The sequence below is a fragment of the Callithrix jacchus genome, chromosome 13 (assembly GCF_049354715.1).
Source record: "Callithrix jacchus isolate 240 chromosome 13, calJac240_pri, whole genome shotgun sequence".
NCBI lineage: Eukaryota > Metazoa > Chordata > Mammalia > Primates > Cebidae > Callithrix > Callithrix jacchus.
In genome coordinates, this window is record NC_133514.1 from 60188435 (window position 1) to 60214045 (window position 25611).

The 25611-nt window shown below is 41.1% G+C and overlaps 1 long non-coding RNA gene across 1 annotated transcript; it reads left to right on the forward strand.

Moving 5' to 3' along the window:
- Positions 1–10990: 10990 nt before the first annotated feature.
- Positions 10991–13744, forward strand: LOC144579096 (uncharacterized). Its single transcript, XR_013525981.1, has 3 exons — positions 10991–11049; positions 13210–13320; positions 13462–13744. It is a non-coding gene; the product is annotated as an uncharacterized LOC144579096 (long non-coding RNA).
- Positions 13745–25611: the final 11867 nt, after the last annotated feature.

A 25611-nucleotide genomic window follows, 5' to 3' on the forward strand; every position in this document is an offset into this window, starting at 1 on the left:
AAGCTTGTTTCCATGCCGCAGCACTCCACTGGACAAGCAGGAGCATATCATAGTGAGCAATGACTTATTTTAGCAAGACAGCGAAAGTCTCACGTGACATCCTTGTGGACTGAGGAATGTGGCCTGGTGGTTACTCTGTGTCCAAGTTTCAGGGGACCCACACAGGGCCCACCTTATGCCAGTGTCACTACACAAAAGCTCAGCCACAAAGGTACAAGGGAAATAAAATGACTGTCACAGAGACAATTGGTAATGAAATTTTAAAAAACAAACGACTTATTTTTAAAAAGTGTTTCTTTTTTTATCAAGAGAACTAAATTTATTCTCAATGCTTTATGCAAAATGGAAAAAATCGCTACTTCTTACTTTCTTATTTCTTTTTTTATGGAATATATTTAAGGTGTACAGCATATTTTCACATACTTAATCTTTTTTTTTTTTTTTTGGGGGGGGGAGGAAGGCAAGAAGGGAAGGAAGAAGGACGGTAGGGAGGAAGGAAGGGATGAAGGAAGGAAGGAAGGGAGGACGCGGGGAGGGAGGGAAGAAGGACGGTAGGGAGGAAGGAAGGGATGAAGGAAGGAAGGAAGGAAGGGAGGGAGCGGGGAGGGAGGGAGGGAGGGAAGGGAAGGAAGGAAATCAAGCAATGAGAGAGACATTGCCGACCTGGATCTAGAGGTTTACAAGTTGATTTCTTTTTTTTTGAGAGAAGGAAAGAAAAAAAAAATAAGTAAAGGAGAGGAAGAAAGAGGAAGAGAAAGAGGGAGAGTAAATGGAAATATTGCTTTATTTTGAAAAAAATTGAGTATTAATAATGGCCAATCAATGTTTCATTTAAACTTATGGGTAGGTGTGATGTGGTATTGACAAGAATGTATATTTTGTGTATTTGAAGTGGAGAGCTCTATGAATATTTATTAAGTTTACTTGTTCCGGATCTGAGTTCGAGTCCTTGATATCCTCATTAATTTTCTGTCTCATTGAATCTAAGTCTCGTATCTGGGTGTTAGGATCGTTAGCTCTTGTTGTTGCATTGATCCTTTTACCACTATATCTTTGTTGCTTTAAAATCTATTTTATCTGATACGAGAATTGCAACTCCTGCTTTTTATTTATTTATTATTTATTTTTGCTCTCCATTTGGTTGGTAAATCTTTCTCCATCCCTTTGTTTTGAGTCTTTGTGTATCCTTGCATGTGAAACAGGTCTGGATGTAAAATGCCATTGGGTTAATCTTTTTTTTTTTTGGTGAGAGACAGAGCCTCACTCTGTTGTCCAGGCTGGAGCCCCGTGGTGCAACCGTGGCTCACTGCTGCCTCCAACTCCTGGGATCAAGTGATCCTCCTGCCTTAGTGCCGTCTCAGCTTCCCAAGTAGCTGGGACTACAGGCACGCACCACCATGCTCAGCTAATTTTTAAATTTTTTTTAGAGATGGGGGTCTCACTATATTTCCCAGGGTAGTCTTGAACTCCTGGGCTCAAGCAATCCTCTGCCTTTGCCTCCCAAAGTGTTGGGATTTCAGGCATGAGCCTCCGTGCCTGGCCAATAGACTTATCTTGATATGCATATGCAAGATGAGGTGGTCACTATAATCAAGTAAATTGATGTACTAGTACATTATCTCATTGGGCTACTTTTCCTCTGTGTGTGTGTGTGTGTGTGTGTGTGTGTGTGTGTGTGTGTTCAGAATACCTAAAATCTACTCTCTTGTCAAATTACCAACATGAAATAGAATATTATTAACCGTAGTCCTCATGTTGTACATTAGATTTCTAGACTTACTCATCCAACAGTTATGCAACTTTGTACCCTTTGACCTATATCTTCCCATTTCTACCTCCCTCTCTGGGTCCCCTTCACCTCTGGTATCCACCCTTTTAGTCTTTTGTTCTATATATTCAATTTATTGAATTCAGTTTTTTAGATGCCGCTTACAAGTAAGATCGTGCAGTATTTTTCTTTCTGTGTCTGACTTATTTCAGTTAGCATAATGTCCTCTAAGCTTACCCATGTTGTCACAGATGGCAGGATCTGCTTTTTTAAGGCTGAATAATATTCCATTGTGTATCTATGCCACAATTTCTTTATCTAGTCATCTGTCAATTACTCTTCAACTGTTTCTATATCTTGGTAATTGTGAATAACGCTGCAATGAACACAGGAGTGCAGCTATTTTTACGAGGTGGTGATTTCAATTCCTTTGGGTATATACCCAGAAGAGGGATTGTTGGGTTATATGGTAGTTGTAGTTTTACTTGCTTTAGGAAACCCCCACACTGTTTTCCACAGTGGCTGTACCAATCTACATTCCCACCAACAGTGTACAGGAGTTCTCTTTTCTCCACACCTTTACCATTTCTTTGTAACAAGGAATAATGGTTTTTTGGTTAAAGCCATCCTAACAGCTGTGAGATAATATCTCATTGTGGTTTCGATTTGTATTTCCCTAATGACTAGTGATATTGAGCAGTTTTCATTTCACCTGTTGGCTGTTTTTATATATTCTTTGGAGAAATCTCTATTCAACTCTTTTGCAGTTGTGTGAATTCTTATGCATTTTGGATATTAACCCCTTATCAGATATGTGGGTCACAAATATGTTTTCACAATCTGTAGACTGACTTTTCATTTTGTACACTGTTTCCTTTGCTATGCAGAAGCTTTTCAGTTTGATGTAGTCTTGTTTATTTTTGCTTTTATGTCCTGTGCTTTTCGTATCCTATCAAAAAAAGTATTGCCAAGATCAATGTCAAGGAGATTTTCCACAAATCTTTTTGTAGGAGTTTTTACGGTTTCAGAGCTTCTGTTTAAATATTTAATCCATTTTGAGTTGATTTTTGTGGATGGTGTAGGATAAGGGTCCAATTTATTTTGCATGTAGACACCCGGTTTTCTCAACACCATTTATTAAAGAGGCAGTGCCTTCCTCATGGTGTCTTCTTCTGCCTTTGTTGAAAATGTGTTGACTGTGTGTGCCTCAGTTTATTTCTGGGCTCTGTATTGCGTTCCGTTGATCTAAGTGTCTGTTTTTTATGCCAGTACCTTACTGTTTGTGATGCCTCCAGCATCTTTTTGCTCAGGCTTGCCAAGGCTATCTAGGGTCTTTGATGGTTCTATATGAATTTTAGGATTTTTTTTCAATATCTGTTTAAAAAAAAGTCATTGGAATTTTGATAGAGACGGCATTGAATCTATAGATCACTTTGGGCGGTAGGGCTATTTTAACAATATTAAATCTTTCAATTCGTAGACGTGAGATATTTTTCTATTTATTGTGTCTTCAGTTTCTTTCATCAATGTTGTATAGTTTTCTGTGTACAGATCTTTCCCTTCTTTGGTTTAACTTTCTAATTACTAATGGCTTTTTAAAGTAAGATATTACACTTAAATATTCATTTGTGCATGTATTAATTTGTTAGGGCAGCCATAACAAAATAACACCAGTTGGGTGGCTTACACAACAAATGTTTATTTTTTCATAGTTCTGGAGGCTGGAAGTTCAAGATCAAGGTGTCAGCAGGGTTGGTTTCTCCTGAGGCCTCTCTCTTTGGCTTACAGACGGCTGTCTTCTTCCTTTATCTTTGCATGGACTTCCCTCTGTGTCTGTGTGTGTCCTACTCTCCTCTTCTTATAAGGACATTAGTCATATTGAATTAGAGCCCACCTTAATAACTGCATTTTAATTTAATTGCAGGTTTAAAGACCCTGTCTCCAAATACAGTCACATTCTGAAGAATTGGAGGTTAAGACTTCAACATATGAATTTTGGAAGGAACACAATTCAGCCCATGACATCCCTTAATACCAGTACGTTTGCCAACCCAAGGTGTCAATTTCTTAGTTAGCTGCTTGCTGATACTCATGTACAATACAATAATAAAAGTGGGTACCATATTATTGAACATTTCCTATGTGCCAGGAACTGTTCCATGTGCTTTACCCATATGAACCTATTAATCCTCATTATAACCCTATGAGGTAAACATTATTATTAACCCATTCTACAGATAAGGAGATTGAGGCTCAAGTGAGCAATGAAGTAGGATTTGGACCTGGGCAATCTGGATCTAGAACTCATTTTAATAGTGATCTCATTTTCAGGAATTCAAATCAATAGAAAGGTAAAATTATAAGTCTTGAAAAATGTATAGAAATTCAAGAAGTCTTTCAGAGAATTGCTTGAAAGAGACCCAAAATCAGAAAGAAAAGAGCATCTGGAAGTAGACTTGTTAAATGAGAAAGAAAACAAAATTGATGAAGACATCAAAGGACCACAAAAGTGAATTATTTGAGTATAAAAGCCATAATGAGGACCTTGAGAAAATTAATAAAGTCTTCTAAAGTTTTTGCAGAAATGACACTCTATGGTTACGCTCCGAAACTCAAAAGTGAGATGAAGACTGCCATATCTTACCATTGTACAGTTTTGTCAGAAAAATTCTTCCCCCACCCCAAAACAAGAGAACTTTATTTATTCTTAGGATTGACGTATGATTGTAATCACAGCTGAAATTTTGCTAACTTTGGGGCAAAATAAATTCATTGGCAAATTTTTTTGTTTTATTTTTACAATGAGCTCCAATCAAACATTATTTCTAATATTTACTAGACATTTTTCTGTTTTCAATGGATTTTTTGTGACCTTTTTTTAGTGCTAATTACAGTCAGCTAATAATCTCCTATGTTACTTCAGCTGATTGTATCAAATATATATTTTTTTAATGTATAGAGAAAAGAGGTTTAATTGGCTCATGATTCTTCAGGCTGTTCAGGCTTCTGCTTCCGGGAATGCCTCAGGAAACCTACAATCATGGTGGAAGGTGAAGGGGAAGCAGACACATCTTCACATGGATGGGAGGAGAGAGGGGGAGAGGGAAGAGGTGCTACATGCTTTTTAGCAAGCAGATCTGGTGAGAGCACTACCATGAGACAGCACTAGGGGGATGGTGCTAAACCGTTAGAAACCACTCCCATGATCCCATCACTTCCCACCAGGCCCCACCTCCAATAAAGAGAATTACAATTCAGCATGAGATTTGCCTGGGGACACAGCCAAACCATATCATTCCACCCCTGGCCTCTCCCGATCTCACGTCCTACTCACCCTTCAAAACACAATCATGCCTTCCCAACAATCCCCTAAATTCTTAATTGTACCAAAGAATATTAACTGATTCGTGTCAAACTGAAGATAAGTTTCCGATGATATACCTTGGGGCCCTTGTTTTATGTTTTAATCAAGGACTTGGAAGAAGTGCAATTAGACATGCTTATTTAATAAGTTTGTGTCAAAAAGCTGGGAGGGATGATATGATGGATTAACAGAAGCAAGGCTCACAAAGATTTCAAGGTCTAGAGCATGAATGGAAACCAAACAATAAATTTTATCTGGAAAAAAATTGCATATAAGTTTAAAAGTATCTGTTTCATGAGTACAAGAGAGGAAAGAACTCACCATATTACAGACTGGAAAGCATGATTTAGATATTTGATGACATTCCTTAGATTAAGCTAAGTCATCCGAGTTTACCATGTCCTGGCTGGAGTTACTGGGCTGCTATGTTCATTTCTAGATACCATTAAAAAAAACAAACTGGCACAAGCTGGAGGGTGACTTGTATTCCAAAATATTTAAAATGTCCTATGAGAAATAGTAAAAGAAACTATATACACAATGTTAAGTCTTTAGGAAAGAGCACAGAAGGAATACACTGGGGTCACCAGACATGGAAAAGGGCAATCCACTTGTTGTGGATTTTTCACCCAAGAATACAGGCAGTAAAGAGGTATCTTTTGGTTTCATATATTAGAAAAACTGTAACAAGGGCTCACGCCTGTAATCCCAGCACTTTGGGAGGCCGAAGTGGGTGGATCATGAGGTCAAGAGATCGAGACCATCCTGGCCAACATGGTGAAACCCCACCTCTACTAAAAATACAAAAATTACCCAGATGTGGTGGTGCACACCTGCATTTCCAGCTACTCAGGAAGCTGAGGCAGGAGAATCGCTTGAACCCGGGAGGTGGAGGTTGCCGTGAACCGAGATTGAGCCACTGCACTCCAGTCTGGCGACAGAGCGAGGCTCCATCTCAAAAAAAAAAAAAAAGAGCAGACACTCAGATGTGTGCAGCATGATGGTCCAGTTGACCCTTGTGAGCCAGGAAAATTTTACTTTTCAACTTTAACTCTTAAAGGAAGTTAAATATAGTCTGAAACGGTGGACTGTGTCACTGATCTTTTTCCGTCCACTGAAGCATACAGCAGCAGAAAGTTTCAGGCAACCATGACCAGTAAGTCTGTTTCTCTCTCAGTGAGGCTATAAGAGAACTCCCTCTTCATGCTTATTCAGTGAGTTAAAGAGTCTGTGTGGGTAGAGACACTTAGAACATCCCCGAGGACAGACATGGTAAGATAAGACACAAAGTATTGCCACTAAGTATTTTCCAAGGTTACCTGCTACTTGCTGTGACTGATTTTGTTGTAGGCAAAAACCATCTTATGTAAATGAATCAGTTCAGATTAGTAGCATTAAAAAAGCTCAAAATACCAGTGGCCTAAGTAAGACAGAAGTTCATTTCTCTCACAGAGAAGTACAGAGGCCAGCTAAGAGCCTAAAGCTGCCATGACAGTTCTGTGAAGGCATTCCAGGGCTCAGTCCAACTGAGGAAACAAGGCCAAGAACACTCTGCTCTCCTAAAGTCCAGAGGAAAAAAGTCAGCTTATTCTTCCTCTGTCAAAATCTTTTGTCCCAAGTCAGGTGTTAAACACAGGGTAGAGCTGACACACTCAGAAAGAACACATGTCTTTCCCCCATAAGGAGAAAGGTGGAATCCTGGGCTGTCACCTACATCTCGCTGACCTGAACTTGATCACATGGCCACACCAGCCTTCAGGGGAGGATAAGAAATAAAACCTAAAAGATGAAGCTCTATTATTAAGCTAGAAGGGAAAAGAAACATTGGGAGTTAACTACCAATTTTTGCCATAAGAACATGGGGGCAAATTAGTCACCACATGTGTGCTGTCCAACATGGCTACCACCAATCACATGTAGCTACCGGGCACTTAAACTGTGATTGCTCTGCTGATGGGATCATTCCACAATGTGCGCATGTCTTGAAGCATCACATTGTATCCTATAAATATATAGTTATCATTTGTCCATTAAAAATACAGTAAGACTTTTTTTTAAAAAAAAGAAATGCTGCTGGTCCAAATTGGGATGTGCTGTAAGTATTAAATACACACACAGGATTTCAAAGTCTTAGTATGAAAAAAAATGCAAAAAGAATGCAAAATATCTCTCAGTTTTCATATTGATTACATATTAAATGACACTATCATTGAAATAATACCCAAATATGTTGGTTTAAATAAAATATTATTAAAATAATTTCATCTGTTCCTTTTTACTTTTTAAAATGTGGCTGCCCAGGCGTGGTGGCTCACGCCTGTAATACTAGCACTTTGGGAGGCCAAGGCGGGCAGATCACTTGAGGTCAGGAGTTCGTGTCCAGTCTGGCCAACCTGGTGAAACCCCTTTTCTACTAAAAATACAAAAATTAGCCAGGCCTGATGGTACACACCTGTAATCTCAGCTTCTCAGGAGGCTGAGGCAGGAGAATTGCTTGAATCCAGGAAGCAGAGGTTGCAGTGAGCCGAGATCGTACCACTACACTCCAACCTGGATGACAGACTGAGACTCCATCTCAAAAAATAAAAAATAAAATAAAATGCAGCTACTATAAAATTTCACATTATATATGTGCCGCACATTATATCTCTGTTAAGCAGTGCTGCTCTAGAATAATCCATACAGTGTCTTCTGAAAGACTCCAGGCTTGGTAAGTGAGACCAACATGGGAAATTTAGCAATAGAACAAAGAAAGAGAAACAAAAGAGTTCAGAGAGGAAGGGAGGGAAAGAAGGAGAAAGGAAAGAAGAAGGAAGAAGGAAGAAAGAAACGGAGGAAGGAATGAAGGGAGGGAGGGGAGGCAGACACTGAGGATTAAGTCATGGATGAGCTTTAGACTGCAAGGCTGACTTCCCCAAAGGAGTGGGAGGAAGAATTTGAGATGATCCAGGGATGCAGAAAAAGTGTTGAAAGATGCCTTTGTTGAATGAACCAAAAGGAAAACTATGTTTCTGGTTTTCCAGACCCGGACATAAATGTCTGAACTCTGGGAACTGCACATAGAAAATCTGGGACCAGAACCTCAGCACTCTTGGGCACCTCTGGGAGCTGTCTCAGTACTTCTGTGTACCTGTCAGTTGTCTACCGCCCCAGCTCCCCTCAAACTCAGGCAGTGGCCACAGAAGACTCTGGCAGCAGGCAGAGCAGGGAGCCCCGTGTGGTAGTCCTGGCCTTGTCACAGATCCCAAAGTGCATTACTGGAAGGCTAGGACTATCGCAGCTTTCGCAGGGTCCCTGGGGACTGTCAAACATAAACCCAGCCCCACAGGAAAACTGGGCTGTACACTGAAGAAGGCAAAGAATACTCTTCTGTCTCCCAGAGCTCCAGAGGAGAAAATCCAGTTCACTTTTGCTTTTAAATGAGTTTTTTAAAATCCCAAACCAGATGTTAAGCATAGGTAGAGAAAAAGAAAATGGAAGATTTGGCAATCATCTGGTGAATTGAAGCTGGATAGAGAGCAACCCTAGCTCTGCTTTGGGAATGAATTGATCTTGGTGAGTTACTCGCATTGATCCAAAAAGAAAACAGAGAAAAAAGTGCTCCCACTTCATTTTGAGTGTTGATATATAGCGAGAGAAATTCAAAAGTCTCTTTGGTCCTGAATAATATTTTCACCAACCATTACTCCCACTGTCTTGAGCACAAATGGAGCAAAACATATTGTTACTTTGTGTTATTAGAGGAAAGGGATGCTTTCAGGCCCCCTTTTTAAAAATTTTTTCTTTCTTTCTTTTTTTTTTTTTAAGATGGGGTTTCACCATGTTGGTCAGGCTGGTCTTGAACTCCTGACCTCAGGTGATTCGCCCGCCTTGGCCTCCAAAGTACTTGTATTACAGGCGTGAACCACCGCATCTGGCCAAAAATTATTTTATTTTATTTTTTAATTATAAAGACATCACCTTGCTCTGTCACCCAGGCTGAAGTGCAATGAATGGCATGATCATAGCTCACTGCAGCCTGGAACTCCTGGGCTCAAGTGATCCTCCCACCTCAGTCTCCCAAGCAGCTGGAACCACAGGCATGTGCCACCACGCCCAGCTAATTTTTTAAAAATATTGTGGAAGGTGAGGTCTTGCTATATTGCCCAGACTGCTCTCAAATTCCTGGCCTTAAGCGATTCTCCCGTCTTGGCCTCCCGAAGTATTGGAGTTACAGTCATGAGCCACCACACCCAGCCCAAACATTTTTATAATAATAAGAATTTTTATTATCATTAATGTTACTTTAAAGGCAATTCAGCTTTTCTAACTTGAAGTCGTTCCATTGCAATTTAATAACTTTAAAAAGTGCTATTAAATATACTTTTCAAAGATTTGAACTTTTTGACAAAAGTTTTCAATTTAGATTCAATGAAATTTGTATTGTACATGTCAGTGCATCTGGCGTGGCCATATTTAAATAGCCATTATGTTTTCTTTTACTCCTAGTATTAAATAATCAGGAGTTGCAGGCTTTCTACCAATGTTGGACACCTACTAATGGATTTTGTTGGCATTTAGAGAGAAATAATTAAGGTGCAAAATATAAATGTGGGTAACTGAGGAATTGCCACCTGCACGATGAGCTGATGGCAGGCAGAGCGTGAAGCCTGGGGAACTCGTGGTAACTGCCAGTCAGTGAGCAAGTGAACACAGTGACTGTGCGGAAGTTTTCCACCTGGCAAATGCCCCAACAAGCAGTAACTCCAGAATACTCTGAACCTGTTCAGACAGTTCGGGTGGAAGGTTTATGATGCTATCTGACTCCTCTCCCACTTGGAGTGTGAATATGCTTGTGTCATGACTCAGAGGGTTAATTTTCTTTTAAAAGGCTTGTCGGCATGGGCTGGAGGCAATTGCCTTTGAACAACTGCTCCTTTGGCACATTTTGCTAATGAAGGAGAACAAATGCTGCTATTATTTAATAAGTCTTATTTATTTACTTTTAAATTTTTGAGACAGGGTTTTGCTCTGTTGCCCATGCTGGAGTGCAGTGGCTCACTGCAACTTCCGCTTCCTGGGTTTAAGCGATGCTCCTGCCTTAGCCTCCCGAGTAGCTGGGATTACAGGCTCATGCCACCATGCCTGGCTAATTTTTGTATTTTTAGTAGAGACAGGATTTTACCACATTGGCCAGACTGGTCTTGAACTCCTAACTTCAAGTGATTTGCCTGCCTCAACCTCCCTAAGTGGTGGGATTACAGGCATGAGCCACCGTGCCTGGCCAGGATTTTTTGTTTGTTTGTTTGTTTTTTGACCTAAGGTTCAGTTCTTTTCACTTTATAGTTTTGGTTTTTATTTTTCTTTTTTGGAGACATGGTCTCACTCCCTTCACCCAAGCTGAAGTTCAGTAGTGCCATCTCGGCTCACTGCAACCTCTGCATCCTCAGCTCAAGTGATCCTCCCACCTCAGTTCCTCCCGAGTAGCTGGGACAACAGGCACCACCATACCTTGCTAATTTTTGTATTTTTGTCAGAGACAGGGTTTTACCATGTTGCCCCAGCTGGTCTCCATCTCCTGGGCTCAAGTAATCCACCCTTTCTGCCTCCCAAAGTGCTGGGACTCCAGGTATGGCCACTGCGCCCGGCTACATTTTGTGATTATTTGGCAGTAAAGCTGGAGCTACTTTGTCCCCTCACTAGGCGGCGATACTAACTGTCCTCTGAGTGAGGAAATTCCTGCAGCCTACAAAAGCCTGTTGAGGAACTGTCAAATCAAAGAGTTCTAGAGCAAGAGACCTTCAGTCCAGCTGGTCTTCAGTCCAGCTTGTTTCACATAAGGGTGAGGAATCTAACCCTCAGAAAATAATCAGATTCTTGGATCTCACTAGTGACAGCCCAGCGACACCTCTCCAGCTCTCTCTTCAGGGACAGAGAGGCATCATTCTTATTTGTAATGAAAACAAGTGCATATACTATGGATAGAATTGTTAAAATATCTAATTGTGTTAATTAAATATGTACTTTTAAATATTAAGCAATAGTTTGGTCCAAATCTGTAAGCCCCAGAAAAATACAGAAATCCTCCCACCTCATGCCCTCTTCCCTAGTTCCTCAGCTGTTACCAATATGTGGGCCATTCCCAGGATCTGAGCTGAAGGTGGGGGAAGGAAGGAAGCCTTGTGGCAGCCAGGGAAACTGATTATAGGGTTGGACGTCACAGAACTAGAACCTGTTTCTCTTCATTCCCAGCCCAGTGATCTTTACACAACTTTTTCTTTCTTCCTTCCTTTATTTTATTTTTATTTTTATTTTTAGGACCAGAGTCTTGGCTGATTACAGTGGCTCACGCCTGTAATCCTAGCACTTTGGGAGGCTGAGGTGGGTGGATCACCTGAGGTCAGGAGTTCTAGACCAGCCTGGCCAACATGGTGAAATCCCGTCTCTAACTAAAAATACAAAAATTAGCTGGGCGTGGTGGCGGACGCCTGTAATTCCAGCTACTTGGGAGGCTGAGGCAGGAGAATCACTCTAACTGGGGTGGGGCAGAGGTAGCAGTGAGCCGATACTGCACCACTGCACTCCAGCCTGGGCAATAGAATGAGACACCATCTCAAAAAAAAAAAAGAAAAGAAAAGAAACAGGGTCTTGCTCTGTCTGTCACTCAGGCTGGAGTGCAGAGGCACACTCATGGCTCACTGCAGCCCCAAGCTCCTGTGTTCCAAGTGATCCTCCCCCTTCAGCCTCCTGAGTAGCTTGGGCTATAAGCCCACACCGCTACACCCAGCTAGTTTTAAATTTTTTTTTTTTTTAAAGAGTCAGGGTTTTGCTATGTTGCCCAAGCTGTTCTCAAGCTCCTGGGCTTGAGTGGTGGTCCTCCTGTCTTGGTCTCACAAAGTGCTGGGACTACATGTGCACACCATCATGCCTAGCCTTAAACAACTTTTAATTGTTCCTAGGGAAGAACAGCAGCAGTAATAAAATCTCCAATCTCTCTCACATTACTGGTAGGTTGGTTTGATTTCTGTTTTCTTTCTTTCTTTTTTTCTTTTTTTGAGATAGAGTCTTGCTCTGTCACGCAGGCTGGAGTGCAATGGTGTGATTTTGGGTCATTGCAACCTCTACCTCCTGGATTCAAGCGATTCCCCTGCCTCAGCCTCCCAAGTACCTGGGACTACAAGCGCGTACCACCACACCCAGCTAATTTTTGCATTTTTAGTAGAGATGGGGTTTCACCATGTTGGCCAGGCTGGTCTTGAACTTCTGACCTCCAGTGATCGGCCCGCTTTGGCCTCCCAAAGTGCTGAGATTACAGTTGCGGGCCACTCCACCTGTTCAATTGGTTTGATTTCTGACATATTTTAATTCCCTAGATTATTTAATGTATAAATGTAGAATTTCGTGTTCTTTTTAATGAAAGAAGTTCAGCTCTTCAGGGTATAATGAGGCAGGAGGACTGAGTCATCTAGGGAAACTATACCATGTACGTATTATTTTATTTTATTTTGTTTTTTGAGACAAAGTATTGCTCTCTTGCCCAAGCTGGAGTGCAGTGGTGCGATCTTGGCTCACTGCAACCTCCGCCTCCCAGGTTCAAGCGATTCTTTTGCCTTGGCCTCCTGAGTAGCTGGGACAACAGGCATGCACTACCATGCCCAGCTAATTTTTGTATTTTCAGTAAAGACAGGATTTCACCACGTTAGCCAAGATGGTCTCGACCTCGTGATCCGCCCGCCTAGGCCTCCCACAGCTCTGGGATTACAGATGTAAACCACCATGCCAGCCCTTATTATTATTTTTTTAGTGTTGGGATTAGGGTTGTCAGATAAAATACAGGATGCCCCACTAAATTTGAATTGATAAACAAGGGGACATACTTACACACAAACATTATTCATTGTTTATCTGAAATTCAAATTCCGCTGGCTGTCAAGCATTTCTGTTTTCCACCTCTGGCAGCTCCGGCTGGGAGGGGTCCCCTGAGCTCTTCTCCCTGGAAGTCCTCTTACCTGCTGTCAGCTGAGTGATTTGCCAGGTTTGCTTTGGGAGTTGGTTTGAAGTTATTTGGATTTAATGACTTTCTTTGTCTTTTGTGTAGGAATCTACTTACCAAGAAGCAAGTGGTTACCAGAGCCTGCTTTCTAGAAATTCAATTAAACAAGCAGCCCCCATCTCTTTTTCTCCACTTTCAGTCTTGGGGAAAGGATTGGTGGGGTAGTCATTCTACCTCTTTATTTAGTAATTCTGTTTTGCATGCCCTTTACTGAATGATCATTCCTTAAGTGGTTTGCAGTCAAAAGCCTCATTCTGTATCTTATTAAACATCACGTAGTCCCATGTTTTCCTTCAGGAATACGTGCGGAGGAGAGAGGGGTCATGTTGGAGCAGCCAGGACTCAGAGCATTTCTGCAGACTGAGTCTGGATCCTTTCCTTCAGTCTCCAGGATTATCCCCGGCTCCACACCCAGGGTGGTAATCTGGGCAAGAGCTCCGGTGTGTGGCCACCCTGCCACCTACTACCTGTGTGTCCAAATGCAGCGACTCAACTTCTCTGTGCCTCCCTTTCCACATGTATAAAATGAGGATAATGTCGCTATTGTAAGAATTGCATCAATTAATAAACAGCACTCAGTAAATCTGTTAACCAATCAGTAGATCACGCCTTACATGCTGGGCACGTTCCCTCTTCTCTCTAGACTGCGTGACCCCAACTGTGAAGTGGCTGTAGCTAATCCACTTGGTATGTAGGATTTGTAAAGGAACATGTTAATAACCCTCAAGTGATTGCAGAGAATGGGGCCATTCTTTTTGGGAAAAATATAGATTGTTTATCATCAGGGATGAATACTTAAAAGAAAATCTGGGATTTTTTTTGTAAGTCACAGAGAAGGATATGAGAGGGATTGCACACTTTTGAATGGGGAAGCCTCTCTGGGAACTGGAGTGAACTGGGTGACACAGAAGTCCTGGGGATTTTGGAGCTGTTCTGAGTGAACACACAGGTCCAGTCCGGCTACTCGAGGGCAGGGTCCCTGGAATTTATCGTGTTTTGCCTGCAAAACTGATTACCCAGCTGCCTCTTCTTTTCTCACCTCCATGATATGATCACGAAGCAATTGACAACAATTAAATCTGAGAACTCCACACCATGCACTAAGATAAAAGCCTACTGCACTATTATGTCTCAATAGGTATAGAGAGAGAAACTTCAGGATTAATGAAATGTAGATAATGTCGAGAAATGGCCAAAATACTGAAGCACTAAATTAGGAAAAGAGCCTTACGCAAATGCTTGGTACCAATGCCTGCTTTATTTTTTACATTTACATTTTTTAGTTTAATTTTTGTGTTTTTTTGATACAGGCTAGAGAGCAGGGGTACAATCATGGTTCACTGCAGCCTTTACCTTCCAGGCTCAAGTTATCCTTCTGCCTCAGCCTCCCAAGTAGTTAATTTTTCTGTGTTATAGAGATGGGGTCTCACTTTGTTGCCCAGGCTGGTCTCAACTCCTGGACTCAAGTGATCCTCCAGCCCTGGCCTCCAAAAGCACTGGGATTACAGGCATGAACCACCATGCCCGGCCAATGCCTGCTTTAAACAACAGGAATAGTCACTTATCAGACCCTCAGAATGGCGTGGGTGTCCAACTGGAGTGAAGTCTGAGTATGGATGGCTTTAAAAAGCTCCAAAGGTTAAAAGTGACTAACTTAATATATTCAAAGTCCCATGCCTCCATTACATTTTAGTGAGGACAAATTGGAAACTGGCCCAATAAACTCACTGTATATTCTTTGCAATGTGCTGAACGTTTATATAAACTGTGTGGTCAGCTGTACATCGTGCTCATTCTTTGGTGTGGATTCATTCCTGACTACCTCCTTTTATGGCTTTATCAGTTCTGATTTGAAGTACCCTCCAGATATTGGATCTAGATAACTCTTGGGATCATATGGCTTTCTCTAGCTGTGGGAGTCAAGACGATAGTTTCAAGAGTGGGAAGTGTACATAGTCCCTCTTTTTTTGAGATGGAGTTTCACTCTTGTTGCCCAGGCTGGAATGCAATGGCGCGATCTCAGCTCACCACAACCTCCACCTCCTAAGTTCAAGTGATTCTCCTGCGTCAGCCTCCTGAGTAGCTGGGATTACAGGCATGGGCCACCACGCTTGGCTAATTTTTGTATTTTTAATAGAGACAGAGTTTCTCTGTGTTGATCTGGCTAGTCTCAAACTCCTGATCTTAGGTGATCCAACTGCCTAGGCCTCCCAAAAGTGCTGAAATTACAGGCATGAGCCACCGAGCCCGGTCCATAATCCCTCCTACATTGCACTAAGTTAGCCAAATTTAAGTCTCTTCCATGTGCACCACATGAGGTGTAAGTAAGGATGGGTAGGCTTGGGAGCAGAGCTGCAGCATGTTGGAACCCGCTCACAAGCAGGCAGAACATCACAGAGGTTGGAGCCCTGCAGAAGAGAACTGTCATATTCAAATATTATTGTGAAACCACAGGAAGAGAACTGACCCGCCGGCAAGAGACCTAGTTCTTCTGTTACTGAGCATGTGACCATGTGGGATTATTTTAAATCTTCAGGATCACAGTTATAACACCACCCATCCTCACTTCCTAAAGAACAAGTGAGCCCGCACACATGTGGAGACCATAAAACCCTCTCCAAATGCAATGAATGATTAAATAAGCACATGCTTATGTGAGCATATTGTTTAGGTTTCGTTTGCCCTGAAGGTCGTATTTATTATATAGTCTCCAAGGGCTGGAAACCAAGTTCCACTGTATGGGATTTATGTGTGCTAACGATGAATTCTCTGAAAATAATTCTGTTATTATTACCAAAGGACCAGGGCTGTAAGAGAGTTTTATAAAACAAACTTGAGGTCTGTCATCTCTATAAAACATTCTTATTTGGGTAAGCAGAGAGGCTTACACAGGTTTACAAAGGATTTCACAGTAAAGTCTAGAATTAATGACAGCATCCAAAAAGATCACTGGTGTCTTTCCAAACTGCCCCAAGCATTAGACTCTCCCAAAGGGAGGGTTTCGTTAAATCATCACAGAGCTGGCCCATTCTCTGTCCAGTCTGGTTCATTCTTTGTAGAGTTATGACCTTGTCAGGGCATCCAGAGGTGAACAGTTTCTCAGATTCTGACTCACGTTAATAAAATTCACAAGAGACAGATATATAAAATAGTATATCAAATGATTGATGAATAACTATAGAATATAAATTAATTGATAGAAATATTAACAAGGCAGATATTCATGTTCGCTGATGAGCACATTCATTCCCTGAAGGCAAATCCATGAGGAAATCCTTTTAAAATCCTAAGGCTTCCTGCAGAGCATGAAATCAGAATGAATTTCCGATTCAGCTGGAACCTCCATTTCCAGCTCGGGTGATCCCATCACACTGCCTAGTGGGGCCTCCCTCCCGCCCTGTGAGGCTACTCAATGAGTTGAGTAGGTCAGGGTCCGAATTTTTTAAATAAAGAAATAAAAGAATAAAATAACAGAAAGCATTGTACCTAGCAAGAGTAAGATTTATTTCATGAAACTTGTTTTAAGATAGATGATAGATAGATAGATAGATAGATAGATAGATAGATAGATAGATAGATAAAGTATTGGGTCCTATGTAAAAAAAATGTGTTTCTTACAGTGACTGCTTTTCAAAAAACATATGAACATTCACTTCTATAGAGACACTAACATCTTTTATAGGTGCCTATTCTGTAATCTTGTAAAGATTACAATGTGGGGGAGAGATTATGAGAGAGATGTAAGACAGGAAATAAACAAATACCAATACCCGTTGGGTCCCCTACCCCTTTCTCTAGTCCAAAGCCTCCAGTGGCACATTTGCTGTTCCTACAGATGCAGGTTGGGAAGGACTCATCAGTTCACCTGTCCTAGGATTAGGCCTGGCCTTTGAACTGGCCTATGCCCTGCCAGGTGGTTTCTTAGGATGGATCTATGAACAGAAGGCTGTTTTCAGCGACCACCTGCCTAGTTTTCCTTTTCCTCTTTTTTTTTTTTTTTTTTAAACTCTCTGTCGACCAGGTTGGAGTGCAGTGGCGTGATCTTGGCTCACTGCAGCCTCCACTTCCCAGGTTCAAGTGGTTCTCCTGCCTCAGCCTCGCAAGTAGCTAGAATTATAGGCAAGTGTCACCCTATCCAGCTAATTTTGTTATTTTTAGTAGAGACAGAATTTTGCCATGTTGGTCAGGCTGTTCTCAAACTCCTGATCTCAAGTGATCCACTTGCCTTGGCCTCGCAAAGGGTTGGAATGAATTACAGGCATGAGCCACTGAACCTGACCTCCTTTTCCTCTTTTATTTTTTATTTTTATTTATTTATTTATTTATATTTAATTGCATTTTAGGTTTTGGGGTACATGTGCAGAACATGCAAGACAGTTGCATAGGTACACTCGTGGCAGTCTGATTTGCTGCCTTCCTCCCCTTCACCCTCATCTGGCATTTCTCCCCATGCTATTCCTCCCCAGCTCCATGCCCCAACTGTCCCTCCCCTATTCCCTCAACAGACCCCAGTGTGAAGTGCTCCCCTCCCTGTGTCCATGTGTTCTCATTGTTCATCACCCACCTATGAGTGAGAATATGCGGTATTTCATTTTCTGTTCTTGTGTCAGTTTGCTGAGAATGATGTTCTCCAGATTCATCCATGCCCCTACAAAAGACACGAACTCATAGTTTTTGATTGCTGCATAATATTCCCTGGTGTATATGGGCCACATTTTCCCTGTCCAGTCTATCATTGATGGGCATTTGGGTTGGTTCCAGGTCTTTGCTATTGTAAACAGTGCTGCAATAAACATTCCTGTGCATGTGTCCTTATAGTAGAATGATTTATAGTCCTTTGGATATATACCCAGTAATGGGATTGCTGGGTCAAATAGAATTTCTATTTCTAGGTCCTTGAGGAATCGCCACACTGTCTTCCACAATGCTTGAACTAATTTACACTCCCACCAGCAGTGTAAAAGTGTTCCTATTTCTCCACATCCTCTCCAGCATCTGTTGTCTCCAGATTTTTTAATGATCGCCATTCTAACTGGCGTGAGATGGTATCTCAGTGTGGTTTTGATTTGCATCTCTCTAATGACCAGTGATGATGAGCATTTTTTCATATGTTTGTTGGCCTCATGTATGTCGTCTTTTGTAAAGTGTCTGTTCATATCCTTTGCCCACTTTTGAATGGGCTTGTTTGGTTTTTTTTTGTAAATCTGTTTTAGTTCTTTGTAAATTCTGGATATCAGCCCTTTGTCAGATGGGTAAACTGCAAAAATTTTTTCCCATTCTGTTGGTTGCCGATTCACTCCAATGACCGTATGACTGTTTCTTTTGCCGTGCAGAAGCTGTGGAGTTTGATTAGGTCCCATTTGTCTATTTTGGCTTTTGTTGCCAATGCTTTTGGTGTTTTGGTCATGAAGTCCTTGCCTACTCCTATGTCCTGAATGGTTTTGCTTAGATTTTCTTCTAGGGTTTCTATGGTGTTAGGTCTTATGTTTAAGTCTTTAATCCATCTGGAGTTAATTTTAGTGTAAGGTGTCAGGAAGGGGTCCAGTTTCCGCTTTCTGCACATGGCTAGCCAGTTTTCCCAACACCATTTATTAAACAGGGAATCCTTTCCCCATTGCTTGTTTTTGTCAGATTTATCAAAGATTGTATGGTTGTAGATATGTTGTGTTGCTTCAGATGCCTCTGTTCTGTTCCATTGGTCTATATCTCTGTTTTGGTACCAGTACCATGCTGTTTTGATTACCGTAGCCCTGTAGTATAGTTTGAAGTCTGGTAGTGTGATGCCTCCTGCTGTGTTCTTTTTGCTTAGAATTGACTTGGCTATGCAGGCTCTCTTTTGGTTCCATATGAAGTTTAAGGTAGTTTTTTCCAGTTCTGTGAAGAAGGTCATTGGTAGCTTGATGGGGATAGCGTTGAGTCTGTAAATTACTTTGGGCAGTATGGCCATTTTCACGATATTGATTCTTTCTAACCATGAACATGGAATGTTTCTCCATCTGTTTGTGTCCTCTCTTATTTCGTTGAGCAGTGGTTTGTAGTTCTTCTCCTTGAAGAGGTCCTTTACTTTCCTTGTTAATTGTATTCCTAGGTATTTTATTCTCTTTGTAGCAATTGTGAATGGCAGTTCGTTCTTGATTTGGCTCTCTTGAAGTCTGTTATTGGTGTATAGGAATGCTTGTGATTTTTGCACATTGATTTTGTATCCTGAGACTTTGCTGAAGTTGCTTAGCAGTTTCAGGAGTTTTTGGGCTGAGATGATGGGGTCTTCTGGATATACTATCATATTGTCTGCAAATAGAGACAATTTGGCTTCCTCCTTTCCTATTTGAATACCCTTTATTTCTTTTTCTTGCCTGATTGCTCTGGCTAGAACTTCCAGTACTATATTGAATAGAAGTGGTGAAAGAGGGCATCCTTGTCTAGTGCCAGATTTCAAAGGGAATGCTTCCAGTTTTTGCCCATTCAGTATGATATTGGCTGTTGGTTTGTCATAAATAGCTTTTATTATTTTGTGATACGTTCTGTCAATACCGAGTTTATTGAGGTTTTTTTAGCATAAAGGGCTGTTGAATTTTGTCAAAGGCCTTCTCTGTATCGATTGAGATAATCATGTGGTTTTTGTTTTTGGTTCTGTTTATGTGGTGAATTACATTTATAGACTTGTGTATGTTGAACCAGCCTTGCATCCCCAGGATGAATCGTACTTGATCATAATGGATAAGCTTTTTGATGTGCTGTCGCAATCGGCTTGCCAGTATTTTATTGAAGATTTTTACATCTATGTTCATCATGTATATTGGCCTGAAGTTTTCTTTTCTTGTTGAGTCTCTGCTGGGTTTTGGTATCAGGATAATGTTGGTCTCATAAAATGATTTGGGAAGGATTCCCTCTTTTTGGATTATTTGGAATAGTTTCAGGAGGTATGGTAACAGTTCCTCTTTGTGTGTCTGGTAAAATTCGGCTGTGAACCCATCAGGACCTAGGCTTTTTTTCTGTGGTAGGCTCTTAATTACTGCCTCAAATTCAGACCTTGTTATTGGTCTATTCATAGTTTCGGCTTCCTCCTGGTTTAGGCTTAGGAGGACACAAGTGTCCAGGTATTTATCCATTTCTTCCAGGATTACTAGTTTATGTGCATAGAGTTGTTTGTAATATTCTCTGATGATGGCTTGAATTTCTGTGGAATCTGTGGTGATTTCCCTTTTATCGTTTTTTATTGCATCTATTTGGTTATTCTCTCTTTTCTTTTTTATCAATCTGGCTAGTGGTCTGTCTATTTTGTTGATCTTTTCAAAAAACCAGCTCTTGGATTTATTGATATTTTGAAGGGTTTTTCGTGTCTCTATCTCCTTCAGTTCTGCTCTGATCTTAGTTATTTTTTGTCTTCTGCTAGGTTTTGAGTTTTTTTTGATCTTGCTACTCTAGCTCTTTCAATTTTGATGATAGGGTGTGAATTTTGGATCTCTCCACTCTTCTCATGTGGGCACTTACTGCTATATATTTTCTTCTGGAGACTGCTTTAAATGTATCCCAGAGATTCTGGTATGTTGTGTCTTCATTCTCGTTGGTTTCGAAGAACTTCACTTCTGCCTTCATTTCATTGTTTATCCAGTCAACATTCAAGAGCCAGTTGTTCAGTTTTCATGAAGCTGTGCAGTTCTGAGTTAGTTTCTGAATTCTGAGTTCTAACTTGATTGCAGTATGGTCTGAGAGACTGTTATGATTTCAGCTGTTTTGCATTTGCTGAGGAGTGATTTACTTTCAATTATGTGGTCAATTTTAGAGTAGGTGTGATGTGGTGCTGAGAAGAATGTATATTCTGTGGATTTGGGGTGGAGAGTTCTGTAAATGTATATCAGGTTTGCTTGTTCCAGGTCTGAGTTCAAGTCCTGGATATCCTTATTAATTTTCTGTCTGGTTGATCTGTCTAATATTGGCAGTGGAGTGTTAAAGTCTCCCACTATTATTGTGTGGGAGTCTAAGTCTCTTTGTAAGTCATTAAGAACTTGCCTCATGTATCTGGGTGCTCCTGTATTGGGTCCATATATATTTAGGATCGTTAGCTCTTCTTGTTGTATCGATCCTTTTACCATTATGTAATGTCCTTCTTTGTCTCTTTTGATCTTTGTTACTTTAAAGTCTATTTTATCAGAGATGAGAATTGATTTTTTTTTTAAGTGTTAATTATTTTATTTTATTTTATTTTTTTAGGGAAAAAGAGAAAAAGAAGGGGAAAAAAAGAAAAAAGAGGGAAAAAGGAATATTACTTCATCCTAAAATGGGTTTCAATAATGGCCGATCAATATTTTGATTGTTTAAAGTGGTTAATGCATATTTTATGTGTTTAAAATGGAGACCTCTATTGTGTTTATTTGTTCTGGCTCTGAGTTCAAGTCCTGGATATCGCTATCAATTTGTTGTCTCGTTGAATCTAAATCTCATTATGTGTCTCATGTATCTGGGTGTTAAGATCTCTTATTATTACATTAATCCTTTTACCCTTGCATCCTTGTAGCTTTGAAATCTATTTTATTAAGTGTGAGAATTGCAACTCCTGCTTTTTATTTATTTATTTTTGCTCTCCATTTGGTTAGTGAGTTTTTTTCCATCCCCTTGTTTTGAGTCTTTGTATATCTTTAGATATATCATTAGATTTTGTGGATAATGTATATTTTGTGTGTTTAAAATGGAGAGCTCTATTGAGTTTATTTGTTCTGGATCTTAGTTCCAGTCCCGGATATCATTAACAATTTTCTGTCTCGTTGAATCTAAATCTCATTATGGGTCTTATGTATCTGGGTGTTAAGATCTCTTATTATTACATTAATCCTTTTACCCTTGTATCCTTGTAGCTTTGAAATCTATTTTGCCAAATGTGAAAATTGCAACTCCTGCTTTTTATTTATTTATTTTTGCTCTCCATTTGGTTGGTACTTTTTTTTTTCCAACCCTTTATTTTGAGTCTATGTATATCTTTGGATATACCATTAGATTTTGTCTGTATCTTTTGATTGGGAGATTTGGTCAATTTAAATTTAGGGTTGCTGCCATTTGATATTAACTGGCTATTTTGTCCTTTCATTGTTAAAAATTCTTCTTTATGTTAATGCTCTTTACTTTTTGGTGTATTTTTAGAAAGGGTCATACTGGTTGTTCCTTTCTGTGTATAATGCTTCTTTTAGAAGTTCTTGTAAAGCAGGCCTGGTGGTAATAAAATCTCTGGGTACTTGCTTGTTCCTAAAAGATTTTATTTTTCCTTCAAATGTAAAGCTTAAATTGGCAGGATATGAAATTCTGGGCTGAAATTTCTGTTGATTAAGTATATTGAATATTGGCCCCCACTCTCTTCTAGCTTGTAGGGTTTCCATTGAGAGACCTGCTGTAAGCCTAATAGGCTTACCTTTATGGGTAACTTGATCTTTCTCTCTGGCTGCCCTTAATATTTTCTCCTTCGTTTCGATCTTGGTGAATCTAACGATTATGTGCCTTGGGGTTGGTCTTTTTGAGGAATATCTTTGTGGTGTTCTCTGTATTGCCTGGGGTTGAATAGTGTCCTGCTTTGCTAAATTAGGAAAATTTTCCTGGATAATGTCCTGGAGAGTATTTCCCAGCTTGAATTCATTCTCTCCGTCACATTCAGGTACACCAATTGATCCTTTTACCATTATGTAATGTTCTTCTTTGTCTCTTTTGATCTTTGTTACTTTAAAGTCTATTTTATCAGAGATGAGAATTGCAACTCCTCCTTTTTTTTGCTCTCCATTTGCTTGGTAAATCTTCCTCCATCCCTTTATTTTGAGCCTTTGTGTATCCTTGCATGTGAGATGGGTTTCCTGGATACAGCACACCAATGGGTTTTGGCATTTTATCCAATTTGCCAGCCTGTGTCTTTTGATTACTGCATTTAGCCCATTTACATTTAGGGTTAGTATTGTTATATGTGTATTTGATACTGCCATTTTGATGCTAGCTGGCTGTTTTGCCCGTTAGTTGATGCAGATTCTTCATTTTGTTGATGCTCTTTAGCATTTGGTATGTTTTTGGAGTGGCTGGTACTGGTTGTTCCTTTCTATGTGTAGTGCCTCTTTCAGGAGCTCTTGTAACGCAGGCCTGGTGGTGACAAAATCTCTGAGTACTTGCTTGTTTGCAAAGGATTTTATTTTTCCTTCCCTTCTGAAGCTCAGTTTGGCTGGATATGAAATTCTGGGTTGAAAGTTCTTTTCTTTAAGGTTGTTGAATATTGGCCCCCACTCTCTTCTGGCTTGTAAGGTTTCTGCAGAGAGATCCGCTGTGAGTCTGATGGGCTTCCCTTTGTAGGTGACCGACCTTTCTCTCTGGCTGCCCTTAGCATTTTCTCCTTCATTTCAACCCTGGTGAATCTGACGATTATGTGCCTTGGGGTTGCTCTTCTTGAGGAATATCTTTGTGGTGTTCTCTGTATTTTTTGGACTTGAATATTGGCCTGCCTTGCTAGGTTAGGGAAATTTTCCTGGATAATATCCTGAAGAGTATTTTCCAGCTTGAATTCATTCTCTTCGTCCCCTTCTGGTACACCTATCAAACGTAGATTAGGTCTCTTTACATAGTCCCACATTTCTTGGAGACTTTGTTCATTCCTTTTTGCGCTTTTTTTTTTAAAATCTTGCCTTCTTGTTTTATTTCATTGAGTTGATCTTCGACCTCTGATATCCTTTCTTCTGCTTGGTCAATTCGGCTGTTGAAACTTGTGCATGCTTCGCGAAGTTCTCCTGTTGTGTTTTTCAGCTCCATCAATTCACTCATATTCCTCTCTAAGTTGTCCATTCTTGTTATCATTTCCTCAAATCTTTTTTCAAGGTTCTTAGTTTCTTTGCATTGAGTTAGAACGTGTTCTTTTATCTCACAGAAGTTTCTCATTACCCACCTTCTGAATTCTGATTCTGTCATTTCATCACACTCATTCTCTGTCCAGCTTTGTTCCCTTGCTGGTGAGGGTTTGTGGTCCCTTGTAGGAGGTGAGGTGTTCCAGTTTCAGGTGTTTTCCTCCTTTTTGCACTGGTTTCTTCCCATCTTTGTGGATTTATCCACCTGTTGTCTGAGTAGTTGCTGACTTTCCACTGAGTGGTCACTGAGTGGACGTCCATATTGTTGATGATGAAGTATTTCTGTTTCTTAGTTTTCCTTCTAACACTCTGGCCCCTCTGCTATAGGACTGCTGAGGTCCACTCCAGGTCCTGCTTGCCTGGGGAATACCTGTAGCAGCTGAGGAACAGTAAGGGTTGCTACCAGTTTCTTCTTCTGCTATCTTTGTCCCAGAATGATGCCTACCAAATGTCAGTCTGATCAGTCCTTTGTGAGGTGACTCTTTGTATATACGGGGGTTAGGGAGCTGCTTGAGGAGACAATCTGTACTTTATAGGAGCTCAAGTGCTGAGCTGTGAGCTCCGTTGTTTATTCAGAGCTGCTAGGCAGGTACGTTTAAGTCTGCTATAGCAGAACTTATAAAGCCCCTTTTTTTCACCAGGTGCTCTGTCCCAGGGAGTTAGGGCTTTATTTACAAGTATCTGTTGCACTGTCCTGCCCAGCAAGGAGGCAGTCTAGTCACTACCTGCTTGCAGAGGCTATGCTGAGGTGCTCTGGGCTCAGCCCTGCTACAATGGGTTCTGCCCTGCTCTCATGGGCTCCACCCTGCTGCCATGGGCTCTGCCCTGCTACGGTGTGTAATTCCCTATAGTCCTGTTTATATGGGTGTGGTTAGAACTGCTGTGGCAATGGTGGCCCGCCTCTGTAATGGCAGACTCTCTCTGTTATGGTGGGTTGCCTCAGCAACCTCAGGCTGTGTCAGCAATGGCAGAGTACCTTCATAGGGGTGGAGTGCCTCGGTAATGGCGGACACCCCTCCCCCACTGAGCTGCACTGTCCTGGGTTGAGCTGTGCTTGCCGTGAACCTCTCAACCCCCAGTGTTTCTAATTGCTGTTTTGTTTGTTTTTGTGGGGGTGGGACCCGCCAAGGCTGATCACCTGGCTCCCTGCCTCAGAGCCCTTTTTTTTTTTAAGTTGAAGGGTTGACTCTCTCTCCGGTGTTCCAGTCACCTGCTGAAAGGGTGCCGGGATCTGTGTGATTTCCCGTGCGGTGACCCACTGCGCCAGCTGCAACAACGTTGCCGCCTGGGACTCTCCTGGCCTGGCTTACTGTTTAAGTCCCATTTAATCAGATGAATGTGCTAATCTGCCTTCCCAAATCTCAAATTGCTGGTTTAACAGGGCAACCAGACAAGTGTATTTTGTACGAAGTGCCACTGTGCTGCAGCGCCAGCCGAAACAGCCGCACTGGCCCAAACAGTTGCGCTGGTGGCCCGTGGGGCTCCTACACCTGGGAATCTCCTGGTCTGTGGGCAATAAAGATCCATCTGGAAATGTGGCGTCCACTCACCCTCTGCGCTTTCACTGGGAGCTGCAATCCTGAGT